This window comes from Tamandua tetradactyla, chromosome 6 (assembly GCF_023851605.1).
Source record: "Tamandua tetradactyla isolate mTamTet1 chromosome 6, mTamTet1.pri, whole genome shotgun sequence".
In the NCBI taxonomy this organism is placed as follows: Eukaryota; Metazoa; Chordata; class Mammalia; order Pilosa; family Myrmecophagidae; genus Tamandua; species Tamandua tetradactyla.
The window spans coordinates 9,386,726-9,409,923 of NC_135332.1; the positions used below are offsets into that span (position 1 = coordinate 9,386,726).

The 23,198-nt window shown below is 43.8% G+C and overlaps 1 pseudogene; it reads left to right on the forward strand.

Moving 5' to 3' along the window:
- The first annotated feature begins 21,472 nt into the window (after positions 1-21,472).
- Positions 21,473-23,198, forward strand: part of LOC143686557 (zinc finger transcription factor Trps1 pseudogene) — a 29,133-nt pseudogene continuing 27,407 nt past the window's right edge.

A 23,198-nucleotide genomic window follows, 5' to 3' on the forward strand; every position in this document is an offset into this window, starting at 1 on the left:
TGATTTTTTCTGGGGACTGCAGAAACACTTAATTTTTGAGGCCATGGTGGGACCCTGATATTTAAAAAAAATTTAATTGGTTGGGGAGGAGAGGCACTAGCGCAACCTTGCACAGGGGTTTGTACATAGTAGATGCTCAATTAATGTTTGTGAAACGAATGAGGGCGAGAGTTTGGAAGAGTGTTTTGTCTGAACAGGCTCTTTGGATCCATCCTACTGAACTGCCCCTCCGATTGCATCTCAGGTCTTTGTAGAAGCAGGTGATATTTTGGGGAGAAGTTCCCTTTAGACCTCAGGCAAACTGAATCCTGTCTCAATTTTATACCATTTCAAATGGTTGCCATTGGCTCAGCGTTGCCTTAAAAGATGAGTCCAGCTTCTTTGGGCTTTGCCAAAACTTGCTTAGTCAGTGTCTACTCTCTGCTGCATTCGATCAGCTCAGCTGGAGCAAGGATGTCCCAGCAGATAGGAAATGGGGCCCCCAGCCAGCCCAGAAGGTGTGCCTGTGTAGAGAAGTCTGTCCCCTTGCATAGGAGAAGGACCTGGTGGGGGTGGTGCGGTGAGAAGGGGTCTGGGAAGAGGCTGGACTCCACGTTGCTCTTTTCCTTGTAAGACAACCATGTTGGCTTAGCAATTTTTAGGTTCCTATCCTTTGCAACTAATATTGTTTGGTGCACAGGGGGAGTGAGATAAGATGGGGGAGTTGGAAGGAGGCTACTCTTTGGGTGTGATTAAACTCTGGAGAGAGGTACATATATTCACAGAAAATAGAATGTTTTAAAATGATTGCTTATAGCCTAAATCTAACTCTATACGCTCTCTGCTGAAATCAAGCCCTTCTCCTCTGGTATAAAAATGGGCATCTCTGCATCTTGGCATTCGACTCCGTGTCCTTAAGGCAGGGCTTGGGTCCTGTTGGTCTTTGAATTCCTGGCACGCAGCAGGAAGCTTGGCATACAGTAGGTGCTTAGTGCACGTAGGCGACAGAGTAAACATTGGATGGACGAGCAGAAAACATGCTGCACGCCAGCAGCTCTCTGGGATATGTGGGAAATTGGGTCTTTTTGCAATAGTGTTGCACTTCTTCACTGCCCTGGCAGGCTGGGTGTGCGGAAAGCAGCGGCAGTGTGGACCTGGGATGGGGGTTTGAAAAGGTGTGAAATGTTGAATTTCAGTCTCTTTGCTGAAAGTAAATGGGGAAAGTGCTGCATTGCTGTTCCCATCTCTTTAGGTGATCCTGTCTTCAGCAGGCTCTCAGACCATCGGGAGATTCCTAGGCTTGGGTGAAAACGGCAGTTCTCAGCTCTGAAGGTGTTGGAACCCACTCGAGGGACTTTTAAAAATCTTGATGCAAAGGTGCACCCCTGCCAAGTACATCTGAGTCTCGGGGTGGGGGTGGGGGCCCCGGACAAGTCTCCCCAGATGATTCAAATGTGCTGTGGGTGAGATTAAGAACCAGGGGGCTAGAGTTTGAGTTCACCTATGCGGGAGCAATAGCACCAAATAACCACTCCTTTGATTATAATTTAACAGCAAACGAAAGCCTTTTAGGGCTGAATTATAATCCTGTGGACTTTAGCATTTGACTAGAGTCAGCGCTTTTTATTTTTGACAGTGGGTCCTACAAGCCAAGAAAAAATCCTGAGTCCTTATATCAAAAAGTCATTTACTTGGATTAAATCTTTATAGATCTCTGCCAAATTTTGAACGGAGGAAAAAAGCCTAGAGCTAGAGAAATGCCACGATTTCTATTAGAAAAAGCTGTACGCTATTTATCGCCTCTCTGGCTCCTAGCACAGTTCCATGTGCAAAACGGTTAAAATAATTATAGTAACTGTCACTTGCTGGGCGCTTGCTGTGTTATATCCATTATCTTGTTTAATCTTCAAAACAGTGAACTGAGATGAGTGTTTTCCTATTAGTGTCTTCATTTTACAGGGTGTGGTAGTCAGAATTCTAAAATGACCCCCAAGATTTCTGTTCCCTTGTTGAGCATGCCTTGTACAATCCCCTCCCCTCAAGGTGGGCGAGACCACTATGGATATAATGGGATATCATGCCTATGGCTAGCTTATATTATGGAGAGGATGAGGGGCTATTGCAGATGGAAGTAAGGTCCCTAATCAGGGGGGATACAATATCCAGGGGTGAACGTCTCCCTGGCAACTTGGGACATGACTCCCAGGGATAAGCCTGGCCCTGGCCCTGTGGGAGTGACAACACCTTCCTGACCAAAAGGAGGAAAAGGAACATAATACAATAAGGTATCAGTGGCTAAGAGAGTTCAAATAGACTTGAGAGGCTATTCTGTAGTACTCTTATGCAAGCTTTAGCTAGATGTTGCTAATTGCCATGCTTTCTCAAACCCCAACCAAAATCATTCCTGATAACCCTAAAGAACACCTAGGGCTCTACCTGAGATGCTACAAAAGTTTCATATACTAAGATGACTTTTCTGAAAACTAAACCTCCAGAGGGGTTCCTAAGCCAGATAAGTCCTGAAACCCTGAGGGACCAACCTCTCCACGAACATCTACTTGTTCCATCCCCCTATCCCATATTATCGACAGCCATTTCCAACATGAAAAAGTTAGAAATACCCCTAAAGGTTGGGAGAAGGATCAAAGGAGAAGGAGGAGTTATAATAGAGAAGATAGGATTTAACAAATGAATATTATTACTGCATCATTATATTGATATTTCTTTTACTCTCCAGTGTCTGGGAACAGCTAGAAGGAAAAACCTAATATTGTGCAACAGTAACCCATACCAACTTTGAACTCTGCTCTATAACTAGTTGTTACAAAGCACTTTGAAATGTATTGCTCTTTTGTATGTATGCTATATTTCATAACAAAAACTTTTTTTTAAAGTGTCCCTAGAAGAATTGAAAGATATTTGCAGGCTGATGTTCATAGTGGTGGTATTCACAATTGCCCAAAGTTGGGCGCAACCCAAGTATCCTTCAACCAATGAATGGATAAACACAATGTGGTAAATACGTCCATTGGAATATTATTCTGCCATGAAAAGGAATGATCCTGATTCATTCCACAACATGGATAAACCTTGAAGACATCACGTTGAGTGAAAGAAGACAGACACAAAAGAACAAACATTGCACGATCTCACTTATTTGAAACAATTCGAATAAGCAAACTCATAGAGTCAGAATCTAGAAAATAGGGTACCAGGAGATGAGGTGGTGGGGACAGGGAATGGGAAGTTAAGGCTTAAAAGTATACAGGGTTCCTATTTGGAGTGATGCTAATATTCAGATGATGGATGGTGGTGATGGGAATACAATATTGTGGACACAATTAACAGCACTGAAATGTGTATCTGAATGTGATTGAAAGGGGAAATGTTAGTTTGTATATAGGGTGATGGAATAGAAATTTAAAAAAATCCATGGAACTATGCAACATAGTGAACCCAAAGTTCAACTATGGACTATAATTACACAAGTACAATTCCAAATATGTGCTATCATCAATCTTAACAAATGTTCCACCCCAACGCAAGTTGTTAATGATAAGTGGTGTGTGGAATCCTGTATTTTATGCACGGCTGCTCTGTAAACCCACACATTCTCTAAGAAAGAAAAAAAAACGTGGCCCTCGAGGTCAGAGCCTCAGGCCTGATGGACTTGAAGAAACCACGAGTCCTACAAGCTGCAGGGAAATGGTTTCTGCCACAATCCTGAGCTTCAGATGAATCTGAGCAGAAGCCCAGCTCCTGACCCACAGATGCAGTGAGACAGTAAACAGGTGGTGTTTAAGACGTTGAGTTTGTGGCACTTGTTGTGTTTTTGGTCATTAATACACTGGTGAAGAGATAATGGAGAGGTTAAAGGACTTGGCTGAGAGCCCATGAATGGAGCTGGTGGGGCTGACATTTCTGTCTCCACCTTGTCGTTCTCAGCTTGTAAATAGAGGCTTACCTTGGTTGTCAGTAAGCTATAAGCTGGGACAAAACCAAAGTTGATTCCACTGCCTGCTGCTTTGAAACATGAAGTGGACTAAGAGGCAGGAGGGTGGGCAGCTTCTCCCACACATGGTTTTGACGCACATATGGGTTGGGGGTATGGAAACAGCATGCTTTCAGATCCGTGCCCCAAGCTGCCCTCCAGAGTTCCCAGCTGTGTAAGCTGTGCACAGGAGAAGGGCTGAGGAAGGCTCCTTTAATCTTTTAATCCATCCCAGGAGCACAAAGCCCAATTTACTGAACACCAAGGACATCTTGAGAAACAAAGAGATGCTGACTTCCACCTGATTTCCCTGCCTAGAGGCTGCCAGGCTACTTTTCGGATTCAGATCCAGAATTGAGACCATCATGATCCTCTTAGCTCCCCTTTCTTAAAGAAAAACTAAACCTCCCCTCCAGCAGCATTGTGATATAATTGAGATTTTCCGTCTTATATCAATAAAGAGAGAGGGAAATCTGCTTGGGGGTTTGCTTACTCTGGGACTGGGGCCACCTGGCTTCTCTGCTGGGCTTGCTATGCTGGGAGGTCAAGGCCAGCCTGTGGGGCAGGTGTGTGTGCTGTGGTGGCAGAATATCAATGGGTTTTTAAAGAGTGGGCTCCACCCCTGCACCGTCTAAAGTCATACTCTTATGCCAAGGCCAGGGATGCCCCATGAAAGAGCACATCACAGGCATTTATAAGCCAAGAAGTGCTATGCCGGGCTCTGCAAATGCTGATTATGCAGACTAGAAGCAAGGAACCAAGTGAATCCTGCTCTGCTGTTTAGCAACCGTATGTCCTTGGGCAAGTCACTTAACTTATCTGAGCCTTAGTTGTCTCTTCTATAAAACAGGGATAATAATGCTTGGGACAGACCTGTTACCTGATTTCCATTCGCCCCTTCTTTCTCAGAAGAAGCAATGTACCCCAGCTGAAAACATTTCATTATTTTGTAGCTGGGATGGCTCTGTGACATAATTACAGTAAATGAAAAGTAAAAAATCTATTAGAAAGTTTTTGTTTTCTTGTATTTGATTGAAATTTGTCTTTTTCTTTACCTTCCTTTGCCCTACTTGCCTCTTCTGCCTGGAATGTGGATGTGATGCATGGAAGTGAGCAGCCATCTTGTGGACCTGAGGATAAGGTGGAGCAGAAAGCCAAGAAGGGCTTGGGCCTCTTATGGCCTCGCGGAGTCACCTATAGACCGACACTACCTTCCCTCTGGACTTATTGTCACATGAGGAAAATAAACTTCTCTTTCTCTTGGTGTTTTTTCTTTTTATCCCCCAGGCCAATGCAATTCTGCTTGATAGAAAAATCCACTTCATAAGGTGCAGCCCCCAAAGTATTTGAGAATACTTGAAAAACTTTCAAGTGTTAAGATGTGGAAGGAATGATTCAATATCTTTGCTGACATTTAAGGATCTCTTTCTAGAGCTGCAATCAGTGTGAGGGGGAAGGGTCAGGTTTGTCTCTCTTTTTCAGTACTGACTCATGGGAAGCACCCATACTGATGTGGGGAAGGGAATGGAGGGTCCCAAACAGGGTTTAATGAGGATAGCAAATCACCAGCCAACTTGATGGATCTAATTTTATGTGAGGCAGGGAAGACCTAGAAGATGCTTTATAACTCTAGAGTCCTTTGCCTGAAGGCCTGTTCAAGATTGGAAAAACCAATAAGGACGTAAGTGAGTGTGCTCGGCATATCCACCAGTGAGACTATAATCTGTGGGTAGGTTGAATTAGGTGCTCTCCTCCCCATCCCCCGCCCCCTAATAAAAGGTACATGTTCTTCATCAGCATTCCCGTGTATGAGCCCATTGGAATTAGGTGCTCTCCTCCCCATCCCCCGCCCCCTAATAAAAGGTACATGCTCTTCATCAGCATTCCCGTGTATGAGCCCATTGGAATTAGGTGCTCTCCTCCCCATCCCCCACCCCCTAATAAAAGGTACATGCTCTTCATCAGCACTCCCGTGTATGAGCCTTGTGAGTAGGACTTCTTGAAGATGTTATTTCCGGTTCAAGTGTGGCTCAACTGAATAGAAAGGCTCTTAATCACATCACTGGAGTCCTTGAAAAGCAGAAGTGCAGACAGAGTGAGGAAAAGCCACGAGGAGGAGTTGGAAGTTGGAAGTCAGAGAGAATCCTGAAGGGAAAGGTAAGGGCACTCGCCATGTGACCGAAAAGCCAAGGAATCCAAGGATTGCCATCCAGCCAGGTTGTCACCAGCCCCAGGAAGAAGCACACCTTCCATCCTCCCAAGCCATGAGCCAATGAATTCCCGCTGTTCAAGCCAACCCATTATGGCGGATCTGTCACAGCAGCCGGGAAACTAAGACAACCTGCATCAATAGACACAGGATTTGGAACAAAATGGGGACATCCCACTTCTCTTTCCCTGGTGCAGCCACCATTGGATCCCTGAATTCAGCTCAAGGGTCCACTCCAGAAGGCTCACTCAGGGGAGTGCAATGCGGATGGTGCTGAAAATCAAAATAACCCAGTTATCTGGGAGCATGCCCAAAGGAGGGGGGTGTGATTATCCTCAAGACGAATGGACCCAGTGGTGGACATGGCAGTCATTTTCAAATATCTGAAAGGCTGCCTTGTAGAAGAGGGCTCAAACTCATCTGGTACAGCCCCCAAGGGGCAGAATAGAATCAGTGGTGGCAGTTTCTGGATCCAGGTCACTGCTTGTAGCCACAGCTGCCAAAGCCAGAGTGGCTGGCTCAGTAAACAGTCCCACTGGCGGTGTTTTTTAAGCACTTATGGAACTAACACCTTCTGGGATGTTGTGCAGGTGATTTCGGCATGCATTCACGTGTTGGTTTCTTCAGTCAGTTCAGTAACTGGTGAATGAAACAGTTTTTTTAGCACCTGCTATACGTCAGGTTCTTAGTGATCAGACTATAAACCTTAAGATCCCTTCTGATTTTGTGCTTATTCGATGCTCTGAGAATAATGTGCTCCAGCTCGCGAGAATAACAAGGCACAGAGGTTTGGGGTGAGCTGCACAGAGACAGCACGTCGCGGCCCACCCTTCAGTGTCTCTGAGCCTTTGCTCTATCTACGTCTCATGTCAATCATCAGTTCCTTTCAGAAAAAACAAACCCAAAACCCAAGTCATATTCTACCTATCCATCTCGCCTTGGTGAACATGTTTGGACAGTATGTGCCTTTATTCAACGTTGGTTGGAAGATGTGCTTCCTGACTCTGGGAAAATGGGAGTAAGCTCCCTTTGATCTGTAATCTTCCAGATCTTCCCAGATACCCTGCAGCAGAGGTGGGTTATGTGCTAGGGCCTGGTTCAGATTTTCTACAACACATGGCTTCCTGATGGGAAGTGGCTGGGGTTCCTTCACCAGATACAGGCCCCCCCACTGTTCTCTGCACTTGGATTCCAAATATTGCTGTGGAAACAACACATTTCCAAGTAAGCCCATTTCTTCCTTCCGTTTTTTTTTTTTTTTTTTTTTTTTGCATACCGTATGGCGGGGGGTCACATTTCATTCTTTTTCCATGTGAGTATCCTGTTACTGCCACAGCATTTGATGACTTTTTGTTTATTTGTTTGTTTGTTTTTTTGGGAAGTGCATGGGCTGGGAATCGAACCCGGGTCTCCTGCATGGCAGGTGAGAATTCTAGCACTGAACTACCCTTGCACCACTCAAACCTGTTTCTTTTTAAAATTTCTAAATCAATCTCTCTCTCTCTCTCATAGATACACACACACACACACACAGACACACACACTCCACCACTCCATTGCAGATCTTGCATTTGTGGACATTTCCTGCCAGGATCTTTGTCTGGCAGAACCCGCAGGGGTTTAGGAGTGTTCGGGCAGGCAACCTCGTTTTTGCAGCTGGGCATTCCACAAGTGAGCATGGCTTTCCAGCTCAGGCCTCCACTTCTTCATGATGTGTCAGGCTTGCAAGATGTAGCAAGAGCAAATTGGCAGCTGTGTAGGACTGTCTGACGCTAGTGGAAGCATCTGTCGGAAAACTTGCTTTGTAATTTCCTAAGCCTTTCACCGTCAGAAGAGGGTAGAAACCCCCAAATGGAAGAAAATCCTATTTGCTTTCAAGTGGGAGGAAAATAAGAAACAGACAGACTCACATTGGAGCAGCTTCTCGGTTCTGCAAATTCCCAGGGTAAATGTTTCCAAAGCTCTGCTTTCGTAGGGAGCCCTGACCTGAGATAATTTATTTGGCCCAGACTGGACCACAAGTGGGTGTTCAAATATGCCCTTTCCCAAACTTCCGTTCTGCAAGGCTGACAAGTATGTGGAGACTGGAATGGGGTTACTGAGTGCATCGTCTGTGCTACTATCTTTGATCATCTGTATTGGTTTCCTATGCAGTTGTATTTTCAGCACACAGAATAGTTTCTGACACTCAATAGATACTCGATAGTATCTGTTGAATGAAATAATGAATCCGTTTGTGTATCCTATGCACTTTCTATAGTTCCTGTCACTTAGTTAACTATAAATGATTGCTGCCTGAAACTAAGGTGAAAAAGCATAGAGGACCCTAATCTCTCAACACAACTGGAGGGCAATATAAATTAGGGAGATTGGAAAAGAAGGCTGAATCAATACGGCAGGTTGGCTGGGATGGGAGCTCGAGTGCAGACCTCCAGTAAGCGTCTGAGTTGGGAGACAGGAGAGACCTATAATTTCTGACTCATGTCTTTGTGAGTTAACATTTCATTCTCAACTCTGTCTGCAATGAAGATTTTGCATGCACTTTGCTTCAAGGAGCAAGCCTCCATCCTAAAATAGAGGGATTCCCCATTTTCCTTCTTCCACTTTGGCTATATCGCCTCACCTCTCCCCCCACAACCCTCACACTTTCTTTACCCTAGAGTCTTCTTTAATTACTAGTTTCTGTCCAGGGTGTAAGACTTGGACTTTGCAAAAGACCCATTTTCTGAGCACCCTCTCTTTTCTGGTTCACATCCTCACAGCTTTCATTGGCTTAAATGTGACTACAATCAAGAAGATGTTTAAGGAATCAAAACTGTGATTTTCAAAATGTATGTTGCGTCTGCATAATCAAACACCCTCTCTGATTCTGTGTGTATGGGGCTCTAGAGGTAATTGGCAGAATTTATTCCCTTCTATAACTGCAAGTTGTCACTCCATTTAGCACTCTGAGTAAGTGATAGCTCTCTGTCAATAATCAGGAAGGTTTGCATCTTCCATTTAGTAAATGAGGTGGCTGAAAGGTAACTTTCTACCTTAAAAATATCTCCTTGCTTTCCTCCCTCTATTAAAGAGGCACACTTAGCAGAAACATCATGTAGACCGATTTGCAAAAGATTTGCTTTCCTTAGCTAGAGAAAGAAATAGAAATGTTAAGGTGAATTGCATCTATGCTTTTCCCTAGCTCTCTTAGCAGAGACAGTCTAGGCATTCCCATATGTCTAACCCAAGGTTGTTAAATTACAGCTTTGAGAGCCACAGGCAAGCATAAGTAATTTCTGTGGGAAAGGGACAATGAGAAAGGGAAAACGAGGAAGAATTCACAAAAGGAGAAGAGATTGTGATATGTTTCTATACCCAGCTCATTTGCCATTCTATGGCTGCCATGCCCGATTCTGAAAACATCTACCGTTGACACTGATTTGTTTCCACATTTAAAGAGATATCTCATTGGCTAGTGGATGCTCTTGCTTTAGTGGGATCTGCCTGGGGATCAAGTATGGGCTTAGCTGGTGTTGGAGATGGGGCCTGTTCTAGTTTGCTAGCTGCCGGAATGCAACACACCAGAGACGGATTGGCTTTTAATAAAAGGGGATTTATTTTGTTGGTTCTTCAGAGGAAAGGCAGCTAACTTTCCACTGAGGTTCTTTCTTACATGGAAGGCACAGGATGGTCTCTGCTGATCTTCTCTCCAGGCCCCTGGGTTCCAACAACTTTCCCCGGGGTGACTTCTTTCTGCATCTCCAAAGGCCTGGGCTGAGCTGCTAGTGCTGAGATGAGGAATGCCGAGCTGCTTAGGCTGTGCTACGTTAAGTTCTCTCATTTAAGCACCAGCCAATTAAGTCAAACATCACTCATTGCAGCAGACACGCCTCCTAGCCGACTGCAGATGTAATTGGTAACAGATGAGGTTCACGTACCATTGGCTTATGTCCGCAGCAACAAGACTAGGCATGCTCACCTGGCCAAGTTGACAACTGAATCTAACTAACACAGGGCCCAATGTGGAAAGGCCCACCTTTGCGTAAGTAAAGGTAAAGGGGCAAGGAATTATGGCTCTCAGCGAGAACCTGGTCAACCTTCAGAGATGGTGCTACTTTACCTCCAATAATCAGATTCTCTTATGGGGAGGATGAGGCTGACTCTGGGACCCATGATGCCATATATGACAACTGAGCTAATTGGCATATATGGCCTTTGGCTTGTTGGGAGCAGTCCTCTTTGGCCCAACCCCAGATAATAACTAAATAGGAAAATTAGGATTTTTAAACTAGAAGCTCAGTTATGAATAGTGAATAGTAGCTCTTCAGACCTGCTATTTATGGCCTTGAGTTTTTTCCCTAATAGGCTTGTTCTGTGGCATGCCTTGCCCCGGGGGGCTGCATCTCCAGGTCCTCACTTTGTCAGACCTAAGCAGGATGCCTGGCAAATGTACAGGGCCTGGGTCTGTTTCCTGGGCTGGCCTTACCCTTGAGTCTTTTCGGGGATCAGGTGTGCTGAGGGAAGGACCTTCCTCGGGAGCCTGGCCCTCTCCCGTCTCGTTGGTTTTGTCCTCAGAGCTCCGGGCGGCACCTGACCCAGAGTCGGAGGCTGATCTTCAGGCAGATCCTCTTGGTTCTTATTCTCGTTCTTCCTCTCGCGGGGAGCTCTATGTAGAAAATGTACATCATCAAGTGTGAGGTTCTAAGTGATTCAACAACCCCCGAGTGAGTGGCCCAGTATGACAGGAAGGGGTTGAACTGGAACCCCTAACTTCACCAAAAATTGTTGAATCTGGAAGTAAACTCAGTTGGTATTGTCAGCTTCTTCTGGCACCTGGTAGTCATGAGAGAATGGTGGGAAGGCTCTCCCGAAAGGTGAGGCAACTGGAGAACAGGTGTTCCTCATTAATGCTTTCAGTGGTGGCACCCAAGGAATGAAAACACATATACATTAAAAAAATATGTACTTGGAGTCCCAGGGTTGTTTATTTTGACTCACAGCTGTTTATGACAGAGAAAAGAGTAAGGCAGAAAGTTTCTTTACTTTGGCTAACACATGACACACACAATCACACTGAGCCCAAATTTCAATGAGCAAGTGGAGGTGGCCCAGGGGTCCAATCTCCTTTCACCACCTCCACACTGTATATCATCAGGAATAGAGAAAAAGGAGGCATCCTCACATTTCAGCTTAAGAGAAGTGAAAGCCAGGTTAATCTACCGTGGAAAATACCTACAACCTCAAAAGTGAAAGATGCTCAGTCCTCCTGCCCTACTCTGCCTTCTCCCTCCCCCTTCCCTAGTTTGGGGCCTCCATGCCTCCATGCCTCCATGCCACCTTGCCCTGCCTTCTCCTAGCACAGCCCAGATCACTGTGTGCTGTGTTTGCTCACTCTGAAGGCTCACTCCCTTTAAACTGCAAAGCCACCTGAAGGCTGAATACATTCCTGGCACATAGTAGGTGCACAATAAACATCTATCTATCTATCTATCTATCTATCTATCTATCTATCTATCTATCGAGTAGAAATAAACCAATTCTTACATGGATTAAACAGGAGGTTGTTCTTGAGAGAGAACCTGAGGGAAACATGTAAGAACTAGTATTTCATCTTTGTGGCTAATCCCTGCATGTGAAATTGTATATTCTAATCTTTTCTTCCTGTTTGACATTTCATCAATTGTTTTACATTTCTAGGAGTGCTGACAGTTCTTCAGTGACTCTCAAACACCCAAGTCATCGCTCGCTGGCATCCATAGCAAGGCTCACAGGGTCTTTTGTGATCTGCCCCCTACTCCTTGCTCTATCCTTTCCTCTCCTTCTCCCCTTGGTACTGTTTCACTGGAAAAACCCTTCCAGTGTCCTGAAAATGCCCTGGGCTCCCAGGCTTCTGTGACAGCTGGTGTTTCTCTCTGCCTGGAATGCAACATTTCCCCTGCTTTTCCTCCCCTGAGCTCCTATCCTCCAGGAAAACTCCTGGCCACTTCCTTCATGGTGTGATCCACTCCCACCTCCAGGCTCTGGTCCCCGGCACCAGGCAAATATCTCCATTTTAGCACGGACTAGTTGCATTATGATAGTTTTCACGTCTCTTTCCACTCCTGGATCATGAGCTCCTTGAGGACATGGGTCGGTCTACAGTGCTCATCAATGCGGTCCCAGCAGCTAGCATTGTGTCTGGCCAGGGGTAGATGCTCAACCCATATTTGCTGGATGGATGACAAAGGATTGCATGAAGGTAAACGGTGATTACGTGGATGGGAGAGTTGGGAGAAAGCAGCATTTTTAACCAGCCCCAGATCCACAATGATGACCAGAGTCAGCCAGGGACAGAAAATCAAGGGCAGCTTTCCTGTCCATGAAGACCGCATCTCGGGTTGGTCAAGAATGTCCTGCCATTACAAGGGCCTGGAAAGCAAGAGATGGCTTTGCTTTGGCATTTTGTGGTCAGCTGATCTGCAGAAACACTAAGTGGTAACATATCTAGTGGGTTTAACATTTTTCCCTGAAAGCCAAAGGAATTTAATCTGAAAACCAGTGTCTTGGAGGTGATAATTAGAAGAAAATCGTTCAGGATTTAGAAACAACAGAGTGCCTATTGGCAGCCTTAGGCTAGCCTCAGCATTAAAGCATCCTCACCCGCACTGGAAAGAATCCTGAAATTTTCTTTATGCTGTCAAAAAAAAAAAAGGGGGGGGGGCATCATTTTTCTTCTCTGAGTTTAAGCTTGGTGGTTTCTGAAGCCTCCTTTCCTTTGTGGTGGCTCTTTCTCTCTCTTCAAAGACCCCAGCTCCAATTTGCACAATTGTGAGTAGCTGTGCAGTTTTAGGAAATTCTTAAACTTAGAACATCTATTCTGTGATCACTAGAAACCGCCAGCTTTTCTAACAACTTATAACATTTGAACTGACAACCTCAAGGCATATTTTGATGCATTAAGGAAATCTACACTCAATAAATTGTTATTCTGCATTTCTCTAGTGCCAAATTCAAGGATCTTAACGGATTCCACTCACTTTGGGAATCTTGTTTATAAAGTCGTAGCTCAGCATTACCCGTTCCCAAACCAAGGCAGAGAAACCAATGAGGACGAACCCACAGGGCTCAGTTAAACCATGGCTTTAAGGTTTGAGGCCAGCAAGTGACTTCTAGGGAGCTAGGGATGTCCTGGACAGGAGTGGCTTCTGGCACTCAATTATATTCATATAATGTTGAAGAGAAGAAAAAAGGTCTTTTAAAGGGCCCAAGTCAGCTAGCCAGTGGGGAGTGGACTATATTTCCATCTGTTTCAAATTAAACATGTTTATTATGTTAGCATCTTGTTCCCCAGTTCAGCATAATCAGTTAGAAAATATCTTCTGTGATCTTAACTGAAGGCATATTTTTATAAGTTTATCTGGCTGTTTACTTTCATATAATGAATCAGTGGTATTTAGCTCTTTACTTTGACTCTGATGTATGATTTATTAGAACTCTGAGATGGTGCCTATGGGTTCTATTTACTTAATGCTCATCTTTTTTGCCCCATGAATGTCTCAGACTCTATGCGAGGATGAGGTGGGGGGGATGGGGGGGTACCGTGAGAACAAGGCAGTCAGCAAATAAATATATAAGTAAAGTACTTGTAAACTTGGACGGGCAGGAAAAACTCTTTAGGCAAAGGAATTTGGAGCCGACAACGAAAGGTAAAAAGAAGACATTCAAGTAGAAACTGCAGGTGAATGTTCCAGGCAGAGAAACAGCAGTCGTAAAAGTTTTGAAACAGTTGAGGGCTTAGAGTATTTGAGGAAGAGAACAAACCAGTATATTTAAAATGGACAGAGGGCAAGGGTTAGTGTGTGAGATGAGACAGGAAAAAGGCAAGGACCTGGTCAGGCAGGGTCTTGTGGGAAATGTTGAGGGTTTTAGATTTTATTCTGAAGGCAATGGAAAGCCAAGGGGGAAATGCCGAATTTTGGGTTTCCATTTTATGAGGATTAGTCTGGCTCATTTGTGAAGAATGGATTGGAGAGGGGAAAGAGTCAAACAGGGAAGCAAACAAGAGCTGCTACATCCACTGGGTGAGAGAGGGCGCCATCTTGCAATGGGATAGCAGCACTGGGGATGGAGATAAAAGAATAGGCTTTGGGGATGCTTTGGAGGGAAAAATGACAGAGGGCTGAGGGAAAGGCACACTCTAAGGAGATGCCAATGTTTTGAGCTGTGAAACTAGGTGGATGGTGGTGCCATTTACTGAGGGTCTATCCTAGGGGAGAAACTATTTGAGGGGTAAGTGGGGAATGGAACTGTGTTTTGAACTTATCAATTGAGAAGACTTGTTGCCCAGCACTATGGCCAAGAAATCTCTTAAAAGGGCAAACCTTATGATTTATGGTTTTCACTCTAGAATGATAGAAACATTTGGGAGACCATGAGATGGCGCTTGAGACAAGTAAAGTTTGTGGAATTAGAGGTGATTCAAGGGTTGGCAATAAATCTAGTGTATAGTTCCATATAGAAACACGAAATCATGGATTTTCTCCTTACAACTTCTTGTCTGATCAGAACTCCATTCCTGTACTGGAATAAAAGTACTGGATGAGATGTGGGTGCAGGGAGTCAGAGAGACTCCTGTGAGGAGAAGCATAACTGAAACATCCAAAGAGAAAGAAGAGAATTAAGATCCAATAACAGAAGGAAATGCTTGGGGCTTGGAGGGCAAACCTAGAAGATGATACAATCTACTTATTTCATATTGATCTGCTCATTTTTTTTTAAGCTGTTCTTTAAAATGCTGTTTTCCTTACAATCAGGTATGGAAAAAAAAATCCCAAACTAGGGCCCCCTCTTAGCAATTTTTTAGCCGAATCGCTTTGCCTTCCTATTATTTTCTAGCTGATTCAGTTTGCTTTCCCACCGACCTGCCCACTTCCAAGTACACGTTGTTCCATTCTTTACTTTGCTTATCTTTTTTTCTGTTTGGTGTTCTAAAGGTGTCCATAGTGCTTTCAGGGAGCACAATGTTTGAATGGTTGGTGAGTAGCCTTAAAAGCAAAATGTCTTTTTTCAAGGTTATCACTGGTAACCGACTGGGAAGAATAGATCATTCCAGTGGATTTCTGGCTAGTGGGCCTAGAATTTTAGAGTTTTACAGGGGGAATGGCCATCTTATTCCTGGTAGAAAATGCATTAAATTTTGGGGCAAAGGAGTTTGGGCTCAGTCCTTGGCTCTGTCATTTTCTATTTTGCGACTTTGGTCTTGGGACATAATGTCTTTCCAAGCTGGTGTTTCATCTGTGAATCGTGGCTAATGATCCACATATAAAATGTGGAGTTGTGAAGATTAAGTGTCAAAACACATGTAAAGTTCTTCACATGATAACTTACTAGATACCCACAGACAGCATATCATATCAGTAATATTTAGCTTGTAAACATAGTGGTGGTCAGTTTGACAGGAAACACACATATTTGATTTATAACCCCCTGAGTGGTATTGACAAGAATTGCAGTAACAGATGGAGGGGTCTGGGGGTCTGGGGATCCTCTGTTAAAGTCTAGCAAAAGGTGCAAGCCAGAGGCTCCTGGGGTTTTCACTTTAACTCATTCATTTTTAAAAATTAATGAAAAATTTAAATTGAACAATTTTTAAAACTCAGGAACTTTCATGGGCCACGTGTGTACTACAGGCTTATCTGGAAAAATCAGATGTGGGAATACTGGCGACCATCAGCTACAGCTTAGAAGCAGTTCTCCACCACTTCTGTACCATGTGGAGCCTGTGGGGAGGTCAGCTTCCTGCTGGTCCTACGGCTTAGGATGACTATTGCCTAGCTCGTATGACCTTGGACAAATTCTTTAACTCTTTCCTCTCAAATTCCTCATCTGTAAAATGACGGTGACAATAATACTGCCTCCTCAGAAGGCTCTTTAGAGGATAAAAAGCAGAGCAAAAAGTTTTTCCACAGTACTTGGCAAACAGAAAGCAGTTAAGATTAGCTATAACTATCATCATCAGAAAGCATTCAAATTAGTGGGCATCTCCACTGAGATTTGAAATGTATCCTAGATGAAGTCCGGCAGAAATTAAACTGTGGGTAAGACAGACATGTTATAGGATATGATATTTTTGAAATATATTAATGAGTGTTTCTTTTCCCAACTTTCTTGTTTGATTGCACCCCCACCGAACCCCATTTCAGGGAGAAGCTTTTTCTCCCATATCCACTCTCTACTTTTCCCAATTCAGGGACTGACTTGAATGGATTTTACCAATGGGCTCCCCTGCCTCTGGTGTCCAGTTATGTTTGGCCAGTGAGTACCTCTAATAGGGGCTCAAAAGAAGGGAGGGAAATGAGGTCAGTTTTCATTCCTCTGGCTGGTTCCCTCCCTGTGCAAGCTCAGTGCATCTGCTAAGACCCCAACTGAATGCTACCACTTCCCTCCTCCTTCCCACATGCACTCTGTCCTTCTGGGTTGGATCGCTCTCCCTTCTGCCTGAATGCGGGCCTCTGGGTGGTAGTGAATTCACTGTCACTAGGCTCAGGGCCCTGTGATCTTCCTTGCAGTTCCCTGCACCTCTCCCATCCTTCACAAATAATCCCTTGGTAAACCCACGTTGGTTTATTCTAATGTGGGCTAGTCGCTGGGTGATGTAGCATCTACTGTCCTGAAGATTAGGAAGGATAAAGTGGAAAGTAAAGAAAAAGGAGTTAATTTTAAGGTGCTGATCTCAAGATGGTATTTTGAAACGCTAGCAATGAGGAAGTCTTAGAAATCAGGCTTTGTGGAAACAGTAAGGGATTTCTAAATTCCTAGGGATTTCCTTTGACCTAGAAAGAACCAAACTACATCAAGTAGGAGAAAAGTCATAGAGCCCATGGAGGAAATGACCTATGGGAAATTTCCACCAAACAGGAAGAGGAAATGGAAAGCATTGCCATGGGCGGGAGAAGGGCCATTCCGGGAAGGTAAACCCAGGATGTGTATCGGATCTTGGTCACGGAGAAGTGACTGCCTCTTCCCCCAACGCCCCTCTTCCCTCCCAACCAGACTTAAGTAAAACTGGGGCAGGGGATAATGAGGCATCAGCACCTCTCCCAGACATCCTGCTGGTTTGAAGAAGAGCCAGCACATGCTGGCTGGTCCCCAGCCTCCCTGCAGGGACCACCATGGTATGGCAGTGGTGGGGCACCCAGGGCAGAGGGAGATATTGGGGTAGATGGCATGGATCTGCTCCAGGTCCCTCTGGGTTCCTGTCAGCCCTGCTGTGAGCAAGGTGCTGAGAGCAACTGTGTCCTGGCGGAGGCTTGTGGTCAAGGCAAGGAAGGCAGGAGGCCACTGAAGTTCAGGGACATGGTGACTTCAGGGACCACAGTACCTTAGACTTTGGAAGCAGATGCCAGCAGCACACCCACGAAGGACAGGGAGACCAGCCACACTGATGTAAACACCAACCCAGAGCATTTTGGGAGGAGACAGCCTGGAGCTGAGGACATCAAGGGCTCCAAGGACCCCAGCCAGGAGGATGTGTCGGCTGCTCCCACCCCCAGATACCATCTTGGGAAGGGGGAGTGGAGTAGTGACCAGTAGAGGGAAGGAAGAAATGGCCTTTGCATTGCCTAGGTATTTACCCAGAGGAGGGTGAGTCTCAAAGAAAATGATCCAACAACAACAGAGGAAGTTACTTTTAATTGGTAATTTTAATTTTTCTCTGCCATCAGCAGGATTAGAGGCTCCAGGGTAAGAAGAGAGTAGCAATAAATAGTAAAAAATTTCATCGTTCTAACTCTCTCTGACTCTTTCACAGGATTGACCTTTGCCTTTGAACCACCATGTCAATTAAATAGGAGTGGTGAATGTATTTTATCTAGTGCAATCATTACTTTTTCTTATTAAAATAATTTTTAATGTTACAATATTGAAGGAACTTAATACAGAAAGAAAAGTAACCATATCTCCTCCACTCTAACCCTATAACGTCCTTTTTTTTTTTTTGGTGGTTTCCCCTGGCTGACAGACTGGACAGAGCTGTTGATTGTCCTCTCTGCCTAAGAGCTTCTCCCTGGTGATATAAGGAAGAGAAATGAAGATGAGCTGATTACCTGGCATTGTCATACGATGTCAGGCTTTTGGTTGCTTGGGCAACGTTCCACTTAGTGAAATGGGGCATTTTCAGGATGGCATTGACAGGAGCTCACTCTTTATTTCCTACCCTTAACCTTTGCCCTTATACCAAACCCCAGGATACATGGGGATTCTTCTGCATTGTTTTTCTGGCATCCTAGACCTTCATTCTGAGACTCTGGACTCCTTTGGAATACCGACATTATGATGTTCCTGGGAGAATGCTGCAGATAGAATTTCCAGACCTTGTTTAGCTGGAGTCCTACAGAACAGATTTCATTTTGGCACACAGCGGTATAATTTTACCTGACTTAGCTCTGCCTACCTCTGCATGTTTTTCTCCGTTGTGTTCTAATGCATATGACATTTTGAGAAAGTGTTTTACGTGGATGACTGGAGCATGGGCAGTGAAGCAAAATACAACTCTCTGCTGTTATTTTTATGGCTTTGATTTGAAAGTATAAACTGCTTTAAACTATCCCTTGTTCATGAGCTCCCACTTACTTGGGTCTCCAGAAGGAAGGAATCTGCTCTGCTCACATCCATGAGTGGGAGAGAGGCTTATCTCACAGCATCTACCACTGTTAATCTAGAAGTAGTATCATGAAAGGGGAAACCTACTTGTGATAAGTAGAAGTAATTGATATTTCGAGATTCCATTTGGTTGTCTGCCCAAATATTTCCAAGGGCAATCCCTCAGCAGTCCACAGTTTGGAGGTTCTGTAGAAGGCCTTGGGACCAATATTGATGATGATGTGCCTGTGGGCTTTTCAGCTATAAATAAGGGAGCACTTCCTGGATGAGCCTTGGGGTATAAAATGGAGGAAAGACTGAAAATATCTGGACACAAAATCTGCGGACAAATGGGTGAAATGAATGCATCACTTAATTAAGACTTTGCACTTTTCCCCACTAAATACCAGACTGAAATGACGGTAATATATTGTTAGTGACTATCCATTAAATGCTTTCCATATATGAGGTACCAGGCTAAGTCCTTACTTCTCTTGAAAATAGCTTTTTGAGAGAGGAAATATTTCCATTCTGCAGATGCAGCAGCTTGTTCAATGTAATATAGTTGAACCATGAAAAATCCAAATTAGAACCTAGTTCTGGATGACTACAAAAGCCCACCCTTTAAGTATTATACTCTATTGCCTAGACCAACAGACACATTTATTTTTTAATACTTGTTTTGGTTTGCTAAAGCTGCTGGAATGCAATATAGCAGAAATGGGTTGGCTTTTGCAATGGGGATTTATTAGCTTACAATTTACAGTTCTTAGGCCATGAAAATGTCTAACTCAAGGCATCAACGGGATGCTACCTGGACCTTGAAGGTAGGCTGATGGCATCCAGGATACCTCTGTTACATTGGAAGTGTGGTGTCTGCTGGTTCTTCACTCTTGGTTTTCTTTGCTTGCAGCTTCTGGTTCCAGTGGCTTCCTCTCTGAGCTTCTGTGGGTCCACTCTTTTCTCTATGATCTCTTAAATTCTTCTCTTGGCTTCTATATTTCTTTCTATCTTTTATCCTCTTATAAAGGACTCCACTCAGAGGATTAAGACCCATCTTTAATGAAGTGAGTTATATCTCAATTGAAATAACCTAACCAAAAGCTCCCATGTACATGTCTGCATCCAAAGGAGTAGATTAAAAGGACACAGCCTTTTTATCCAGTCTGCTCCAGGTTTTCTGGTATCTGCATGGCTGCCTTACCCACCTCAACACCATTATCAGATTATTTCTTGGATGACTTTACTCATGCCCTTTGACCCATTAGGATGTTCACATTTTCCCACCAATTACATCTAACTTTCCAAATCCAAGTTCAAGCCCATTGAACCCACAAAGGATATCGATTCTAATGACTATCAAGGTCTTTCCTTTTTTTGGTATGCTATATGGTGGGGTCACATTTCATTATTTTTTCCATGTGAGTATCCCATTATTGCAGCACCATTTGTTGAATTTTTGTTTGCTTGTTTTGCTTGTTTGTTTGTTTTTTGGCTAGTGTATGGACTGGGAATCGAACCAGGGTGCCCTGCATGGCAGGTGAGAATTCTACCACCGAATGACCCTTGCTCCCCAAGGTCTTTCCTTTTGTAATTTCTCTTACACTCATTATACACACCCAATAATTGCACATTTTATTATGGAATTCTTAGTGTTTTCAGTGTCTTCCTTTTCTCTGGATTGTAAAAACCTTAAGAGAAGGAGCTTCAGTACCTCCACACAGTAGGAATTCAGTAAATACCTGAATGACTACTTGCCTTGGTCTTACCGAGACACTCAAATCTGGTGACTTCAGTTTTTCCAGGTAAACTCACCTGAGCCCCATGGTGTATCTACTTGTGGATAAATGCAGTGGTGTCTCCAGAGTCCAGGATGATTTTTATATGTTCACTTAACAGATCAAATGCAGATGTGCATGCAGGATATGGGGCATAAAACATGCCTGGGTACAATGGAGAACTGAGATGGTCATTTAGTTACTTCAGTGTCCGGTTCTCACAACTCTACCAAATTTTGCCTTACTTAGAGCATGGTTCTTAAATTTTAATGAGCGTCTGATTATTAGGAGGTTTATTAAGCACGGATTGGTAGGCCCCTACCCCCAGAGTCTCTAATTCAGTAGATCTGTGACAAGCCTAAGAATTTGCATTTCTAACAAGTTCCTAGTAATACTAATGCTACAACACTTAAGAACCATAGTCTCAGCTTCAATGTAATGGGAGATTCTATATCAGGTGCCTGATATCCACCCCTTGAGTAAATACAATCCAATATTTGATTTGCTAGGTTGATGGAATAAAGATTGTGGTTCAACCGCCCAGGGGCTTTTTACTCTCAGTATATTGATTCTTTGCTTAATATTTCAATCTGAGTCCCGAAGTTAATTACGTTTGTTAATGATTGCTGGGTGGTGAGGAGCATCTCCTTTGATGATGGAATTTAATAAGTTGAAATTGCCAATGGCAATTTTATGGGGTTTAACCTACTCTTTTTTCCCTCTGAATTATGTAATTAAAAAAATTTTTTCCTGTGTTGCTTCATTGCTCCCTCCCTCCTTTTTCTCCACCATGCATGTCTAGCTCTCTTGCCCTCTCCTCTCACTGACTCTCACCTTGCCACTTTCTCTACTTCCAAAACTCTATGAGAGGAAAGACTGCAACACAGGAAATAAGCATGGACATTGAGTCGCTATATGAGTGTAGTGGCTAAAAGTGGGGCTCTGCAGCTGAGCTATCTGGCACCACCAGCAGGTATTGCCTGTGTGACTCTGGGAATGTTGTTTAGCCTCTCTGTGCCTTGGAGTCCTCATCTACCAAATGAACCATGGTGGTACCTATCTCAGAGTTTGTTGTGAAGGTTAAATAAGTTAATACATACAAAGGATATAAGAAATTACAAATGAGATGTATAATAAACATTATTTAATTTTTTTAGATCAAAATTTTAGTTTGGATGGTTAGTTGAAAGATGCCCATCCACTGTATGTATTGCTTGGGGAAAATAAGTTTACAAAGCAAAATGTGCAGTATAATTTCATTTTGTAAAAATATCATCGGTATGTATACATGTGAAAGGAGGTATAAAAAATTTCCCAGATTATCGTATTTATGTCTTCCCTTTTGATTAGTTGTACTTTCTCATTTTTCTAAAATGTGTAATAAACTAAGCTTTAAAAAGATCTTGAAGTAGACCTGAGCTACTATATGTTTGTTAAATGCAGTATTTAAGTTAGTGAGTTATAAAATAGAGAAAGACTGATTATATAGGTGAGAAAACTACAGATAATTTTGTTCATCCCCATAGAACTCAGATAGCTGGTTGAGAGCCAAACCAGTCAGGTAATCTCAGTCTGATTAAGAGGCAATTCTTCCAAAAATTCTAAAGATGTGGGCACATACTAAGGAGTCTATAATTCTCACTTATGCCCAGATAGGATTTTCTCAGAGGGAAATAGGCCATTTCCCCTGGCCCGTGGGGAGCAAATTGTACCTTGAGTACCTTTTGAAGGAAAATGGAGCGCCTCAGGGACCTGGCTGCTAGAACATCCACCTAATGACCTAGGAAATTAATATTGCCCTTGGCCTTCTCTTTGCCCACTCCTTTTTTTGTTCTTTTTCTTTTAAAGCGACATTTTCTAGAAATTTTTTAAAGGAACACTTCCGGTGGCCGAGTGGCTTGGTTTTCCAGGACCTTGCTGGCTGAACATTTGTCCTGGTAGCGATGATTAATTGCGTGTCTCCTCAGGCTCAAAAGCTTCTAGACTTGGTACCATCTGAGTCGGTCGTGGCGGGCTGGATGCCGCAGGTAGCTCCCTGTGTCAGTTGGGAAATGGGAAACTGGGGCATAGAAACTAAGGCAATTAGCCATGGTGTAGTGGAACTGAAAGGTCACATGGGCTAGGACTTGAGACTTTAAATTTGCGATGAACATGGTGGGGGCCGTGGACAGCAGAAGGAGGGCACAAGGCTGACCTGCAGCGGATACAACTGGACATGGGGCCCGGGAACTGCCTCCGCTCCCAGTGACAGTCCAGCCCCCAGGTCCAGTTTCTCCAGGGCTTGGGTTGTACTTAACAGGTTCACAGTAATACCTGTGCAACCATGCAATCCCTTCCCCTTTTTGTTAGTTGGAGTGGGTTTCTGTGTCTCATGGAGTGGGTTTCTGTGTCTCACAAACAGATGCTCTGGGAATTTTCACAGTCTGATTACTATAAACTAGAAGAGATGAAAGAAGGTCTCCCAAGAAAAGGTTTAAGAAACTGCAGTTGCTCAACTAGAGAAGAGGCTGAGAGATGGTTACATATGGGTTTCTGGGTTCAATAAACAAAGCCGTGGACCCTCTGAGGGCTGGCTTTAGATGTAGGTATTGGTGATCATTCGTTCCTCACATCTTGGTAAGGAAATAGATTCAAATTTAAA